The following is a 10,820-nucleotide window of genomic DNA, read 5'->3' on the forward strand; positions in this document are numbered from 1 at the left end:
TTTCTCAATCTTGTCTTGATAATTTTCATTGCCGAAAAAGATCTTTCTGTAGTAGCTGTAGATACCGGGAGAGTCGTGATAAGGTGAAGCAGTCTATCAATCAAATGATAAATTTCCCGCTTTTCACTTGCAACCAAAGATGAACATAATTCTTGAATAGTTGACAGATTATTCAAACTCGATGCTTGACGAGCGTCGAGAATAAAATGCCGAAGTTGAAATTTCAAATTAATATTCTCTTGCTTAAACGACCAAATCTTGTTGTTGAACAAAAAAGAGAAATTGTTCTGCTGAAAAAGGAAAATATCAAATGGTTAAGGATTGTTTGGTTGATAGTGTAATGGCAAAATTGTATTTTTTATTATAAGTAGGGGCACTTTAGTATTTTCACTATATGAACAAAATTAAAAAAAAAAGTTTGGGGTGGTCGTGGCACCCCCTAATCATCACTATGTTTTGCCAGAATACACACCATTTTTAATTTTGAAAGACATGAGTTATCAGATTTTTTTTTAAATAACCAATTTTTTTTTTAAATTTTCCGAAATAACCAACATTTCAAATTAATTACGTAAATAGCCATTTTTTTGCTAAATATACACGTTGTCGCCGGGGGTGTGGCGACAACACTTACCTTTCAATGATGTCGTCAATGGGCCTGACGAAGATGTGTAAAAAATGGGTGTTGTCGCCATCCCCCTGAGTGTTTGGACGGCAAAATCACCTATCATACGGTTCACCACTATGGAGATGCACCAAAGTGACCGTGTCAAGCTCCAATTCGGCATGCATCAAAATATCCCTGACCCCCCTGAGTGTTTGGAACTTTGGCATCTGCAAAAGGTCAGCTAACAGTGGTACACGAAAAATTGGAAGTCATTCGCTAAAGAGCACCGTAAAATATAGGCTCGTCGTTCCACCACTGTCCTACATTTTCCTGTGGCGCCGACCGAAATGAAACCAACGGCTGAATATGTCGACTGGTACAGAACGGTCACAAATCCTGAAATGTTTGTGTCTGACCCTTTCTATTTGGCAGACCTGCGAGCACAACAACCGTATTTCCAACAACAACCACAAATTTTCCAACAACAACAAAATTTCCAACAACAACAACCACCACCAAATTTCCAACAAAATCACCAACAACAATATTACCCACAACAACAACCACCAAATTACCAACAACAACCAATAAACCAACAACAACCTATTTACCATCAACAACAACACCAACAACAATTCCAACAATACCACCAACAACAATTCCAACAATACCACCAACAACAATCATTTCAAACTCAACCACAAACTCGACCCCACCACCTACGCTTCCAAGATCTCAATGTGGCGGGCTCTTCCAGATCACCACCACTTACCCCCGACATAGGCATACATGAAGAATACCCGCCATACAACTCATTCGACCAACAAACATCACAATACCCCAACCAACCATTGAACTTCAACACACCACCACAACCAATGGATTTTGACCAACCCGATTCCACCACCAACTACCAAAGACCAAACTTCGAGGCCGCACCCACCAGGAGAAATTTCGTCCCACCAAGATAAAGCTTTGAAGGCGTCGCAGGCATCCGCCTTTCCTATAGCGGGAATTCTAGAGGTCAAAGACGGCTCACAGATTTTGTAGACCCGGAGTGCATTGAGGGGTCGTCGACCCAAACAGAAGAGGAACCAAATAGAGGGGGGCGTCGTAGAAATAGGGGAACACTACCAACTCGTGAGTCTTCTACACGAGTTATTAGATATCCTGCGTGCGGATCGTACCAGGGTCCGCGTTAAGTCACTAGAAATTTTATTATTAAGATTAATGTAATTGTACTTTTTTTTAATTTTAATATAAATTACTTGTTTTTTAATTTTAATATAAATTAATTGTTTTTTGTTTATATTATTTTTCTAACAACAAATTAAAATCAATAAATATAATGCACAAAATAGTAAAAAATAATAGGTAAAAGAAATTATATAAAAAAGTTTGAAAAAAAAATATAAAGGAGGTGTTGTCGCCGGGGGTGGCGACAACATCCTTTTTTTACACATCTTCGCTAGGACCATTGGCGACATCATTGAAAGGTAAGTGTTGTCGCCACCCCCAGGCGACAACGTGTATATTTAGCAAAAAAAAAATGGCTATTTGCGTAATCAATTTGAAATGTTGGTTATTTTTAAAATTATTTTTAAAAAAATTGATTATTTAAAAAAAAAATGGAGTTATCACCCCACTCTCTTTTTCATTTTCTCTTAATAATTAAGTTATATTTAAATATTCGACTTTTCAACATTTTCTATGTTTTCAAATAATTTCCGTGTTTTTCTTTTTTTCTTTTTCTTTTTCCAATGTAAAAAAAAACATTAAACACCGTGTCTTCTTCGAGTTCAAGGTATCAGGCATCAGGATCGTCTCCTGCGTTTTGTGTTCAGCTGCCTCTCATATTGTGAATCCAATGGATAGAAAATGATGAAAAACAAATAAATAAGTAAAATTAATTTTAAAGTAACAGGTATCAGCTTCATCTTCATCTTCTTTTCAAGCTCTCATATTTGACTGCGACCGTGTCATCTTGGAATCCGAGCACACCGTCAAACTTATACCGATGCTTTTACTCACTTCAATGTTTGTTCTCCCTCTTCTTTACCTCAACCACTCAATTGGGATATCCACTTCTATGATCAACTCCAGAACAAAATCGGTGGCGGCATACCCAAAATGCAATGGTTCTTTTCCACTTTCTTTTTATTCTACCATCTTTCCTTCTTACTGTTATCTTATGCTATCTTATGTTTGTCATTGAGCTTTTCTTTTTTGCGAGATTTTTAAGGGACTTTAAGGAACAAGGTTGGCCCAAAGGGCTTTAGGCCTCAAAAGTTTGTGCCTAAAAAAAACCTCAAATTTTTTCATTTAGTTATAAAAATAGATAATGACGTTTGAGTTACATATATTATTGTAGTTGAGTTAGTAAAATTTAGGTCTCTTTTCTTTTATATCTTGGGTTCAACTCTTAGCAACCTCCAAATTATTATTTTAAAATATATTTTAAAGACCTCATTTTAAAATTTGCTTTAGGCCTTCATAGGAGTTAGGTCGGCACTTGTTAAGGAACATGGGTGACCTTCATCAAAGTTGTCCAAACTCCTCCAACTAAAGACGAGGAACGAGCCAAGTTAATTGACACTCTTCAGGTCTTTTATGTTTTTCTTATTTTCACTTTTCTGTCAATTCTAGACTTTGTTCACTATGCGCTCACACAGGATAAGACTTGGAAGCTGCTATCAAAACATAAATTGTATAGTAATTTAGTACCTAGGACTTAGGAACTTCACTATTTTGTAACTATGTTTTCCATTGCTCATAGGATAGGACTTCGATTGGAAAATATGCAGGTCATTTAATCTAATTAACTTGCTTCTTCTTTCTGGTTTCTATTTTAGAGGGGGAAATTGAACTATAGATGTTCCTTGATGCCCGACCCATTTTTCCACCCCTATCTATTACTCCTCCAAACTTGAAATTAGCAATATTACTCCTCCAAAATTGAAATTAGCAATAGTATACACAAGATCATATAATACTTACCATGCAGCAACATTTACCATGTAAGCGATTATATCAAAAGCCATAGTATACAAAAGGGGTGTCATTCATAGCAAGCTTTCAAGAGGTTTTTTTTTGTCCAAGTGAAGTATGAGTTTTCCAACAACCACAACATCTAAAACTCTTGTGTTTTACTAGTGACTCTGAACTAACAAATTGAAATCCAAATCGAAAGAAAACGTATACTTGCCAGATTCTAGAAACTTGGCAAAAACAAGTTTTGGGTCAAGAACTGCGAAGATGAAACACAAGCAAGAGGGACTTTATAGGTACAAAAATACTTGTTTTGAAAAAGGATGCGAATTAAGATGGCAAATGAGGTTGTGGAATAATTCATGTTTTTGTTTACAGTTATTATTTGGATTGTATGCTAGTTTGGACTTTGAGCTCTTGCACTGTAACTACATAATTATCAATGAGCATTATCTCCTTATAAAATAAACAATAAACTTTATATATCTTCACTCTTCAGTCAAACTATCTATTTAAAAATCTTGAGGACTAATTTAAGTTATAAGATACATACTTAAAGAGATCCACAACATAACAAACCAATGTTCAAATCTCGGTCGAAACAGACTGTCATATTTAATGTCCGAAATGTCTGGAATATATCTGTGCTATTGATGGTAGAGGTTAGCGTTTGGTTTACAGGTATATTTTTCTCATGTTATCTATACTCTATAAACGTGCTCATTTAATCTCTTTATATTCTGTGAAAAAAGAAAATGAAAAGAAAACTAACTATCTTAGCCTGTGTTAGAAAATTAGAGGTCAGGGAAAGTCTTGATGTGTTCTCCCGATTTTGTTAAGTGGTGAAATACATTCATTATCTATGGTTTGAAGACATAATTTCTAGACTTTGATGTTTGCTGCATTGGACTTTAGAAAGAGAAAAATATAATACTACTTCTTTGTCCCACATTGGTTAGAAATAATAACAAGTATTTATGTTTTTGATATAAAATAAGAGTTCATTGACTAACCAAATCATACCTTTCTCGGCCTTTTGGCTAAGATCAAGTGTAGTATCTGTTCTTATCAGTTTAATATCTGATATGTGAGCCAATGGCTCACACGATATTAAATCTATTTCTTGAGGGGGAGAGTACATCACAATAGCTTGCTATTAGGTCTCTCAAGTGTCGCTTCTGTGTTGCACTATTGCATTGGCCAGACGCACCCCACCAATAAAGTCTAAATATATTTTTTTGACTATGTTTCTTATTATCTTTCATAACTGTATTTGATTATACTATCTAACTAAAAATCATGCTCAAACTATAATGTAAATTTATAAACCCTACAGGCAGCAACAAAAGCAGGGATGTCCTGTGTGGTTGGTTACCTACACATCTCCACGGCTGATCAGGTTAGGACCCTTCAAATTAATTTAACAACAAAATATTAACCGATTTGATATCGGAAAAAATCTATCCGCATGATTACTTAACTAGTTGTTTCGGATCTTATGTAGGATTAGTAACATAAGATAAAAAAAACATCGCCGAATGCATAAATATATATATAGATATTTTCAATTTAGACTCGGCTACTAAAATATTATGGTCGTTTATGCAGTTTGAAAGATTTGGAGTTCACAAGGTTAAGATCCTGTCTTCTTTTTTTTTTCCGTTCTTTTGTGTTTTGATGTATTCACTGTATGCAGATGTATACATGGAGATAATGTGTATTCAATTCATTGCGAAGTGTAATAAAATTTATAATCTATTTACATTTTGAATGCTTCCCTGAGATTTTGTTTCACGGTTTATCAGATTGACTGTATGAAAGTTGAGATGTTTTTATTTTATCAGTTTTTTCATATGATTTTTTCTTTCCTTAAGGTGCTTAAGATTGAGCATAATCAGCAATGAACTTTATAATTCTATAGTCAAATTAAGCTGCGAAATACATATATAGAGACTAACTTATTCGATTAAATGTATATTCTTTTGAACTGGTGATTAAATATAATATTTAAGAACATCAAATTTCATTTTCATCAACAAAGAACTAACAAGGCTAATCTTTATCCAATTAATCTAAAAAAGCTCTAAACTCAGTCAGGCTAAGTCAGCTATCCTACACAACATACTCTCAATAATTCACAGCAATTCACACATCATGAGAAACCTCTGGAATTCATGCCAATACATATTTACCCGTATGATATAAATGTCACCAACTGTTATGATTTTCCTTCGAGATTGAAGATGAAGGTTTTTTCACAACTTGTTCATCATGGAGCTTATCAGGTCTCTCTTTCTCCTTTCCCCAACTTCTATTTCCTCATTATCTGAAGCTCAGTTTTTCTCTATATATAAAAACAAGCAAGTTTATCTTAGTTATGAGTTCCTATCAGCCTTCACCTCTAAGATATGGAAATGTCGGAATGATGTGGTGTTTAATAAAGCTACTTTTGATCGATTCCAGAATTCATTGGTGAATTTAATGAAGCAAACCCTCAAAACCTTAGATCAGGTTGTGCTAATCCAGCTGGTGCGTGGATCCTCCCAGTCTGACATTTGATGCTGGATGCTTTGATGGAGACAAAACAGCGTGGAGCCTGCTGGCCATAAACTATGAAGGTAATGTCAATTTTTCTGCTTCAAAACTGGAGCATGTAGCAGTCTCACCTAGCTTGGCAAAGGTAATGGCACTAAGATGGGTTTAGAGTGGGCTAAAAGTCAAGGTATGGCAAGTTTATTGTTGAGTTAGATGCTGAAGTTGTTGTGCACTGTCTTTGTAACAAATTAAAGTTAATTGAATTAGATCATGTAGTTCTAGACTGTTTGGATTTGTTGCCTCGAATGATTAATACTAGTGTGGTTTACGTTAGGAGAAGTAAGAACGTTGTTGTGCAAGCCTTAGTTGGTGTAGCTAGTGATAGGGTCTAGAAGTTGGATTGGAAATGTTCCATCCTCAGTTTCTCTCATTACTTGTAAGGAATCTAATTTCATTCAATGAATTAGAAGCTATTGTCAGAAACAAATACTACGTTATTTGAAACTTGTTAGGATGTAGAATAGTGGTTAATTCAAGTAGTTAAGAGTTGTTATAGAAGTTAGTTAGTTGGCTGGTTAGTTGAGGTTGTTATATGGCTATTTGTATAAATAGGAGAATGCATATATAGAGTTGAGAATCTGATAGGTGAGGAATTGTCGGAGCATGGAGGAAAATAACTGGCTTCACGATGACATAATTGGTTCTGCTACTTCACGATAAAGGTATATAATTGTAATAAGTAATAACACATTGCTGGAAACTTCTTATATTAGGTATTCTCAATATAGACGCAGTTACTAAAATTTTGTGAACTATCATACAGCTTGAGTGATTTGGAATTGCTACTTCACGATATTGTAGCTACAAAATAGGAGAATTGTTTATGACTTGGAAATGTTACTATATAAGTTGCCCTGAATGTGTTTCTTTAAGGAAAACTGGTTGAAAGTTTGAGGTTTATCACAAGGCGAAGATCCTTTTGCTTTTACACGTTTTTCTATGCATTCATTGACAGACGATGTATACATTAGCTGTATATGTAGCCTCATGAGGCAATCTATGCGCACTACATTAGTTGCCTCCTAGAAAACTCTCCTGGAGTTTGAACCGAGCTATGGATTTTGCTCTCAGGTTGTTAAACCGGTCCACCACAATCTTACTAGAATCTTATTCGAATTTAATACTATCAGCATTCAAATCCATCCTCAAAGAAAGCTGCATCCACGTTACAATTAGCTTACCTGTTGGGGATTTTCTCCATCCAATCTGTCGAGATCTATCAATTGCAGGTTTCCTGGGCATGTTGTGGTTTCCTGCAAGCCACTGCTACAGAAAGACACTGTCCCTATGACTTACCGCAGCGATGTCCTTGGATCCTTTTAATAAATGAAAATTTTGACTATGCCACCGGCTCCCCAGCAGAGAGCAACAGGCATTGCACTGAATATGCGTCAAAGTTTCTGCATTAAGAAAGAATCACTGAAATCTGCTGTATTGGAAATATAATTTATTAGTTGGTGTTTGTTACTGATTAGTTAGTGTCTATAATAGACTCGGGGTAGTCAATTACTCAATTGTTCTTAACTTTATAATTTGTAATATTTTAGTCTTATAAATACACTAGAGTTTAAATCTTTCCTCTTTCTTCTTCCATGGATTCCATGTTACATAACAGACGCACACATACTCTTCCTACTGCTCGCACCAACGACACGATAATGGACATTGAACTTCTTTTCCTACTGCTCGCACCAACGACACGATAATGGACATTGAACTTCTTTGTTTCTAAGTTGTGCTCTGATAGGTATTTAACTAAGCGATTGCTCGAGTAAATAATTATTAAACCACCTGTACATTTTGGCAAAGGTTAAACCTAGACCAGGAGTTTTGAGAGTGATTGCTGAGGCCAGAGATGCTGTAAGATAACATTGTTTACCGGTAGTGGACAGTGTATCGGAGAAAAACTGCTTGGTGGTAAAGGACAATGTTATTGGTTTACAGGTACATCTTTTCATGTGATTGACCAATTTCTTTATATGTTGTGCAGAAGGAAAATAAGAAACAAAACTTATCAGTTTAGCTTGTGTTAGAAAGGTAGAGGATACGGAATTGTTTTGATTTGTTGTTTGATGTAATAGTAATAGTTGGCTTAAATAAATGAAATTTAAATTTACATATCTTTATTTTATTTGTTGTCAAATGTTTTTTTGTTAGCTGTTTTTTTCCGGATGATATAGTACTTTTTGGAGAATCGAAGGAGAATTTAAATTAAAGGTTGGAAGCTTGGAGACTAGTTTTAGAAACACATGATTTTCGCCGAAGCAGAAGTAAGACAGAGTATATGGAATGTAAGTTCAACAAAAGAAGTGTTTCTAACCTAAAGGTGAAAGTTGGAGACCATAATATCATTTAAAAATCTTGGGTCAATGATGGAGAAATAGAAGGGGATGTAAACCATCGAATTCAAGCTGGATGGTTAAAATGGAGAAAGACATCAAGTGTCTTATGTGATGCAAAGGTAGGTACCGCTCAAGATGAAGGAAAAATTTATCGGACTGTAGCAAGACTTGCGATTTCGTATGGGACAAAATGTTGGACTGTCAAAAATCAACACGAGAATAAAGTAAGCGTAACAGAGGTGAGGATGTTGCGGTGAATGTGGGGTAAGATTCGACAGGATAAAATTAACAATGAAATTATTAGAGCTAATAACTGTTGGGAAGATATAATGCAATGATTTTATATCAGTTATTCATAAGGTATTCAATGTTAAGAATGTTTTGTTTCTTTAAAATCATTATATATTTGAGATCTTATATAGAGTTGAAAAAACAATACAAAATGATATAATTTTGGGTAGCAATATCACACTAGAGATAAAAAAATTCTTACGAGTTCTGTATTTTCAATTTTTGAAAAGAGTCTATTAAATCCTGAGAGATTAGTATAATACGCGGAAAATTTTTGAGGACAGTGCATCCAACACGTCTCATACTATCTTATCAGTTTTTTGTTTTGCAGGTCTTCATAGCAATAACAACAACAGTCGATACCACCTAGTAAGACAAGACTTAGTTGTTGTTGATCAAATGTTTTTAAGTCAGATCTCTCTTAAATTTATGTGATATAAGAATGACGCAATTTTATTTTTTTTGAACTATTTAATCCCAAATTTGAAGTTATCACTAAGATACGTTGCATTCCTATTTCATGCTCCCAGCAACCATCGTGGTATTACACTCATTTCTCCTTCTCTCACTAGCAACAATTATCATGCTTGATTTTGCTCCATGCTTGTTGCTTTTGGATCCAACGATTCTCAGAATAGTAACTGTGTATGTTTCATCGTACCTTATTTGCAGTTAGAAATTTGGTACTTAGCAGCTTCACTATTTAGTTACCATGTTTCCCCAATTTTTCACATATTTAGACTTGGACTGGAAATATGCATGTTGGTCATTCCATCTACTAAACTTGCTTCTCCTGGTTACTATTTATTTAGAGGGGAAAATTGGAAATGATTTTCTTTGTCCTCTTCAGTCATACAGTATGAATGAAGCTGACATTTATTAAGATTGTAGTTTCCTTGTTTGGCTAAAAATTTTGCAAATTCAAGATTGTGATCTAGAGATGTTTCTCAATACTTTTCAATTTATTTTAAGTGGGTCAACCGATTTTAAGTATTTTGATTAGAATGGCCTAGCCTTAAGTGCCTACTAAGGGACAAAATGTCAAGAGGCATACTTGAGGAGTTACAAATTGGAGAGTTAATAGTGTTGTGAGAAACTAAACAAAAGCCATTACTTGAGGACTGCGACTTAAGATTTGAAAACTCATCGAGACCATCAGATTCTACTGAACCTTCTAATAAGACAACATCATTGGTATGAGATTTAAGGACTCAGTGATCTGAGTCGGTGGTTCAGATAAGAGACTAATCCCTTATATCAGAAGTCTTCTTTATAAAGTGGTGGTCTGGCGCCATGTCCTATTGAAGTGTCTGTAACATAGTAAGGGTGTCAATAACAATACAAATTTATATGGATGAAAGAGATTTCGCTTGAGGAGTATTTTATTTATGTAATAATCTTCTAATTCTCTGTATATCTTTTTGCTTTATTTGCTTTGGATTATTTTATGTGTTTGTTGTATTTATGAGCTTAGAGTCTATTTTTATTTATCTTTTTTTTTTAATCTTGTCAAAGAGGGAAAAGTAGTAATGAGTCCAATGTATTGATTTATGTCGTTTGATGCAAATTTAGAACGTGAAATGTTTCAAAGGGAGCATAAAGGAAAGCCTTGATCACACTTCACTTGATGCTCAAGTTGAATAAATTTTAATGCAAATTTGTAAGTTGCAAAGCATAAAAAAAAGGGACATTGAAGTTGTTCTTCCTAATAGAGATTTGGTTATGCTGCATGTCCTGTTTATCAGTTATCGTTTTATTAATTGAGTTTTCTCTAAGTTATTGAGTGCAATGCATTAAATCATGTCTGTGTGCATTAAATCTAACCCCTAAGTAAAAGTTGATGCAAAGTGGTTCAAGTCAAGTTAGTAAAATCAGAGTTTTCTTTGACTCGAACCATTGATTCGAATCAAATTGTCAAATTATGAATTTTAAATCCTTGATTCAAATCATTTCCTGATTTGACTCGAATCATACCCACTGCTTTTGACTCGAATCAA

At 34.6% G+C, this 10,820-nt stretch overlaps 1 long non-coding RNA gene and 1 other non-coding gene across 4 annotated transcripts; both read left to right on the forward strand.

Moving 5' to 3' along the window:
• Positions 1–2,353: 2,353 nt before the first annotated feature.
• LOC131603263 (uncharacterized) lies at positions 2,354–10,820 on the forward strand. Of its 3 annotated transcripts, none has more exons than XR_009284274.1 (3): positions 2,354–4,994; positions 5,204–5,880; positions 6,059–10,820. It is a non-coding gene; the product is annotated as an uncharacterized LOC131603263 (long non-coding RNA). The 3 variants fall into 3 exon arrangements; XR_009284272.1 differs by lacking the exon at positions 6,059–10,820 and having other exon boundaries at positions 2,354–3,210; positions 4,932–4,994; positions 5,204–5,420; XR_009284273.1 differs by lacking the exon at positions 6,059–10,820 and having other exon boundaries at positions 2,354–2,745; positions 3,095–4,994; positions 5,204–5,420.
• On the forward strand, positions 4,615–4,810 carry LOC131608289 (U2 spliceosomal RNA). The gene has a single exon (XR_009285564.1). It is a non-coding gene; the product is annotated as a U2 spliceosomal RNA (small nuclear RNA).

Source organism: Vicia villosa, linkage group LG5 (genome assembly GCF_029867415.1).
Source record: "Vicia villosa cultivar HV-30 ecotype Madison, WI linkage group LG5, Vvil1.0, whole genome shotgun sequence".
NCBI lineage: Eukaryota > Viridiplantae > Streptophyta > Magnoliopsida > Fabales > Fabaceae > Vicia > Vicia villosa.